At 37.7% G+C, this 5,716-nt stretch overlaps 1 long non-coding RNA gene across 1 annotated transcript; it reads right to left on the bottom strand.

Annotated features, from left to right (window-relative positions):
* Window positions 1-411: 411 nt before the first annotated feature.
* Window positions 412-5,380, bottom strand: LOC137631477 (uncharacterized). The gene is made up of 2 exons (XR_011041891.1): window positions 5,156-5,380; window positions 412-1,425 (listed from the first exon to the last, which is right to left on the bottom strand). It is a non-coding gene; the product is annotated as an uncharacterized lncRNA (long non-coding RNA).
* Window positions 5,381-5,716: the final 336 nt, after the last annotated feature.

Here is a 5,716-nt window from a genome sequence, read left to right as displayed (position 1 = left end):
TAACAACGCTAAGATTCAACCATAAATATGAGCAAGAAGTACCCAGTGCTAGGGATTCCATATAGTCCCATGGACAATAAACACTAAGTAATTTCGTTTAGAGTATCTTGGTGTATACTTAAGCATCCATAACATCCGTATGTGTACATTGTGTCACACGGGACTACGCTCTATTTAGGCTGACCAATTAAGAGCAGGATTAAAATGCACGGGGGCCAATTATACAGCCAACGGGATTAATTGTCTAAGTGCTAAGCATGTTTTATTATAAGCAAAAGTTTACCAGCCAGATACAGTCAATATATTACTCTTTGCAGACTTCAAAAAAAAAAAAAAAACAGAAGGATAATGCCGTAAAGTATTCATGAACAGTACACCAAAGGCTGTACTTTATGTAATAAAACAAACTCAAAAGTATCATAAGTATTATTGAACATATATTTTACAGTAGTCATTTTAGATAATTCAGTTAATTATCTTCGTACAATGACCTCAATCTTGGGATTTTATCTTTAGACTAAACAAAAACATCAACTAAAACATTTCAAAAGCACCAAACCCTAGCTCATATTAAGCTAGAGTAAAAAGTTTTGTTTTGTAGATATAAATTTGACAACTTGTATAGTATGTACACTTCTGCAGTTACCCCTACTTGAACATTAATGCCTTTGGTGGAATCGTCAATTGCAAAGCTTGTCTGTTTGACTAAACTTTTCTACAGCTTGGTGGAGTTGTCAATTGCAAAGCTTGTCTGTTTGACTAAACTTTTCTACAGCTTGGTGGAGTTGTCAATTGCAAAGCTTGTCGGTTTGACTAAACTTTTCTACAGCTACCTGTACTCATGACAACAGTTTATAATTATCTATTTTTAATTTAATTAGCCCTACAATTCATCCTTCCTGAATGCCAAGTTTCGATACAGTTCCTAAAGCATCTTTAATAATATTTTATTTTACACAATTTTTCTCTCGTTTTACAGCTACTCTTTGCCGTTTAAGGAAATTCTAACATTACTCAACACTAAAATTTAATAGGTTTATCAATATTTACAAAGCATTAAATAAAACTTGCTCATCTAATATTTGTTTTTTTATTGCAAAAAAATCTGGTTTACTTTCATCTTTAGTGGTATGAATTTCAACACTTTACAGCAGTAATATCTTTGATTGTAAGAATAGCTTTGATTGCATTACCCACAATTTTGTCAAAGGAACAATGTCCAAACTTACTAGGTATAGCAAAGAATATAAACTTGGAGCCCAGGTAACTAAATATTTAACTGCCTCTTCAAACATTTCAAGCTCTTCAAGAGATTGAGAACTTCTTGAGTCTCGTCCAACATTCCATCGAAATTTCCACAGATCAGATACAGGCAAAAGCAGGTTTCCATGCAATCGCCAAAAATTTGGTTACAGCACAGCATATCTGTAATTAAAAGAGCGACAAAATTTTTAAATAGTATAAGAAACTTTAAAAATGTAATTAACTGCTGCACCCAGTATATTTAGTGAAATTTTTAAATAGGAATAATCCTTCCAAACAAAACTTTATTACCCAAGTAAAGGAAATCAGTAGAATTATCTTTCCCATTGTGAATTAAATCATATGAGAACATTTGAAAAACTAAATAGGCCATTTTTTTAATGTCCACCCATCAAAACAAATCGGGTATGCAAAACTGTAGATATTCTTTGGCAATGCCAAAATGACTAAGTGACAAACTGCGAAAACAAACTTAAGTTTTAAGACCTGCCAGTGAACCTAAATTCCACGATTTCCACGATTTGGCAGCCGGCAAAATACTGTAACAAGCAGCTCTCAAATCTATTTACAGAGCCAACTGATCGAAGCAAAAACTTTAAAACACCCGATGTAGCAGGAAATTTTTCCCCCCTGACTGAAATTCCACCGGGAAAATTAGCCTAGGATCGATTTCCCCCGAGAAAAGAAGCCCAGTCTGTTATTCCCCAGGGGGAATTTCAAACCTAAGATATTCACCCCCCTCCCCCCAGGCCATTTCGCCCCCACCCTCCCTTACAGAGAAACTATTTTGGTGAATTAAATTATCAACGGTAAGTTTGACAAAATATTAGGAATATATATATGCAATGTTATGCAAAGTTACCAACTTTATGACGCCATTGCTAACGTTAGCAATGCTACGATAATATAGACATATGTATTTTAAAGCATTTTTCCATATACCCTTTACACAATATATAAAAGTACAAAAGGGTACAGAACCTAACAAACTCACCTAACCTGAAAGTTCCCAGGTCACAACCCCTAGCCGGGGGCAAGGCCCCGGACCCCCTTCCCAGGTCAACCCCTAGCTGGGGCCCTTCCCAGGTCACAAACTTGTACTGACAAGAGGTAATGTTGACCTGCTCACTCTAAAAACATTAAAATTTAAATAAATTAATGACACTTATGACCCGGTATAATGGTCTGTTTTTCCCCCGTCCGAAATAATGGTTACCTCCACCAAGCAAAGGGGGGAATCTAGGCCCAGAGGGGGGAATATCCTGGGACAAATTTCCCCGGGGTGATATATCCTGGGCCATATTTCACCCGGGGGAAATTTCGGACGGAGGGAAAAAACCATTACACCATAAAAAGGTTCTAGGGTAACATTCCATCAAATTAATAAGTACCAACAATACTATCAACCGGCTCCCATTCGTTAAAGACAAGGTTTGCCTTAAAGCCATACGCTCAATAAGACTTTCACACAAAAATAAAGAAAAAAGCATGACTTATGGTCTATACTACAATTAGTATTGAACGACCTTTACCTAACATAATAAAGCATTATCTATTAGAAATATTCTATTTCTCTAAAAAAAATCTGATAGGAGTTTAATAGCATCGCTAATAGATACCATCAAATTAACCTGGCATATTTGTTATTTACAAGACTTCTCACGAGTTCAGGCCCAATCACAACATTAATTCCAGTCAATAAGTTATCAAGACTTCTCACGAGTTCAGGCCCAATCACAACATTAATTCCAGTCAATAAGTTATCAAAAATAAGTTTTACTATTTTCAATAAAGTATAGAAAATTACCCCTCCCACACGCCTCCAAAACAAAAATCACACTCATCCAAAAAAAAAATCACACGCATCCAAAACAAAAATCACACTCATCCAAAACAACCCCCAACCACGCATTCAATCTAACCTTCCACCCACGCATCCAAAACCGACCCCCCCCCCCCCCCTTCATGCAACCAAAACTAGCAGCCGCCCCCCTCCACACCAATGCACCCAGAACTACCACCCCACCACACCCATGCATCCAGAACTATCCCCTCACGCACCCATAACTACCCACAAACCCCACGCATCCATAACAAGCACGCCTATCATCCATCCAAAACAAACCCCATCCCACGTACCCCAACCCCCCACGCATCCCAGGTATAGCCCTGGGACGCAAAGTTTTGCAACCCCATGGACCTGCATAGCAGGACCCGAAGGCCTACTATGACAGGTCCTATGGAGTCCCCCCACCCAGTCAGGGGCGCAGCCCCTGAAGGGGTGGGGTATGCAAAGTATAAGAAAAGATAGAAAACTAAAGCCCAAACAAGCTAAAGAGAGCCCAAGCCCAGAAAGAACATAAGGCCCAAGCCCGAGAGAAACTAAGAGAAAGCCAAAGCCCAGAGAAAAACTAAGAGAAAGCCAAAGCCCAGAGAAAAACTAAGAGAAAGCCAAAGCCCAGAGAAAGCCAAAGCCCAGAGAAAAACTAAGAAAGCCAAAGCCCAGAGAAAAACTAAGAGAAAGCCAAAGCCCAGAGAAAAACTAAGAGAAAGCCAAAGCCCAGAGAAAAACTAAGAGAAAGCCAAAACCCAGAGAAAAACTACGAGAAAGCCAAAACCCAGAGAAAAACTAAGAGAAAGCCAAAACCAAGAGAAAAACTAAGAGAAAGCCAAAACCCAGAGAAAAACTAAGAGAAGCCAAAACCCAGAGAAAAACAGAGAAGCCAAAACCCAGAGAAAAACAGAGAAGCCAAAACCCAGAGAAAAACTAAGAGAAGCCAAAACCCAGAGAAAAACTAAGAGAAGCCAAAACCCAGAGAAAAACTAAGAGAAGCCAAAACCCAGAGAAAAACTAAGAGAAGCCAAAACCCAGAGAAAAACTAAGAGAAGCCAAAACCCAGAGAAAAGCCAAGAGAAGCCAAAACCCAGAGAAAAGCCAAGAGAAAGCCAAAACACAGAAAAACTAAGAGAAAGCCAAAACCCAGAGAGAAACTAAAAGCCAAAGCCCAGAGAGAAACTAACAAAGTCAAAGCCAAGAGAGAAACTAACAAAGTCAAAGCCAAGAGAGAAACTAACAAAGCCAAAGCCAAGAGAGAAACTAACAAAGCCAAAGCCCAGAGAGAAACTAACAAAGCCAAAGCCCAGAGAGAAACTAACAAAGTCAAAGCCCAGAGAGAAACTAACAAAGTCAAAGCCCAGAGAGAAACTAACAAAGTCAAAGCCCAGAGAGAAACTAACAAAGTCAAAGCCCAGAGAGAAACTAACAAAGTCAAAGCCCAGAGAGAAACTAACAAAGCCAAAGCCCAGAGAGAAACTAACAAAGCCAAAGCCAAGAGAGAAACTAACAAAGTCAAAGCCAAGAGAGAAACTAACAAAGTCAAAGCCCAGAGAGAAACTAACAAAGTCAAAGCCCAGAGAGAAACTAACAAAGTCAAAGCCCAGAGAGAAACTAACAAAGTCAATCTTTAGAATTATTACTATAAATAAAACAGTTAAAGTGCATATTTCTAAAGAGCACATTCTAAAAAAAAAAAAAAAATTAAAACTATGATCATCCAAAACCTCAAAACCTCAAAATCTCTATACTTACCAAAACCATCTTAACGGCATTCTTAATAGTCCGTCATATTCCACAGTGTAACTTTTCATTTTCCGGTCCCATACTTACAAAACTTTATACGCGATATAAAAATCGGATGGAAAAATTAAAAAAACCAAAACCTATAACCATATGACCCCAATTTTAATCTTTACTAAAAAGAGTAACAATTATCAATTACAAAACTATACTGGATATTTTAACTTTCTACCATTCCTCGGAACTAAAATATAAACGATAGCAGCATAATGATAACCCCCACCCCAGCCCAAAAACCAATATTTTAACACTTACCCTCTTTGTTACCAGTTAGCCAACAATTCTTCACTTCGCCAAATTGATTCAAAGCAGAAGTCCAGCCCAAAATAACACCAACACACATACAGCAAACTTCTTTGGGAGGTCAAAAACAAGCTACCCAAAATTATTTAACTCCAATTGCTATTACAACAACAAACCGATAATAACAATACTCAACTAAATGACATAGGATCTTACAAACCATAAAGTTAAACTGGGTTTAGTGTGAGTCTCCTCTGAAGGACCGTAAAGTTAAGGAACTATTCTCATATTTAGACCCATCCGGGATCTCCCATGGACGCTGGAATGCCTCGCGTTCGAAATGTCTTTTTCAAGCGAGACGAGCATTCATATAAACATTTGCATTTCTACCTAGTTTTAACATCGAACCATAGGAAACAAACCTAATGATAATCGCCTATAAAAACTCTTTTGAAGAATCGTGTATCAAGATGTATATATACTTTACATTTTGTAAAGTAAGTCTCCGTAAAAAAAATTCCATTACTTTGGTACATAATAAAAAACATAAAATTTCAATTTATGAACGCAGAA

The sequence above is a fragment of the Palaemon carinicauda genome, chromosome 39 (assembly GCF_036898095.1).
Source record: "Palaemon carinicauda isolate YSFRI2023 chromosome 39, ASM3689809v2, whole genome shotgun sequence".
Classification (NCBI taxonomy): Eukaryota; Metazoa; Arthropoda; class Malacostraca; order Decapoda; family Palaemonidae; genus Palaemon; species Palaemon carinicauda.
The sequence above is the reverse complement of the archived record's forward strand: the minus strand, read 5'-3'. Positions and strand labels throughout refer to the sequence as shown.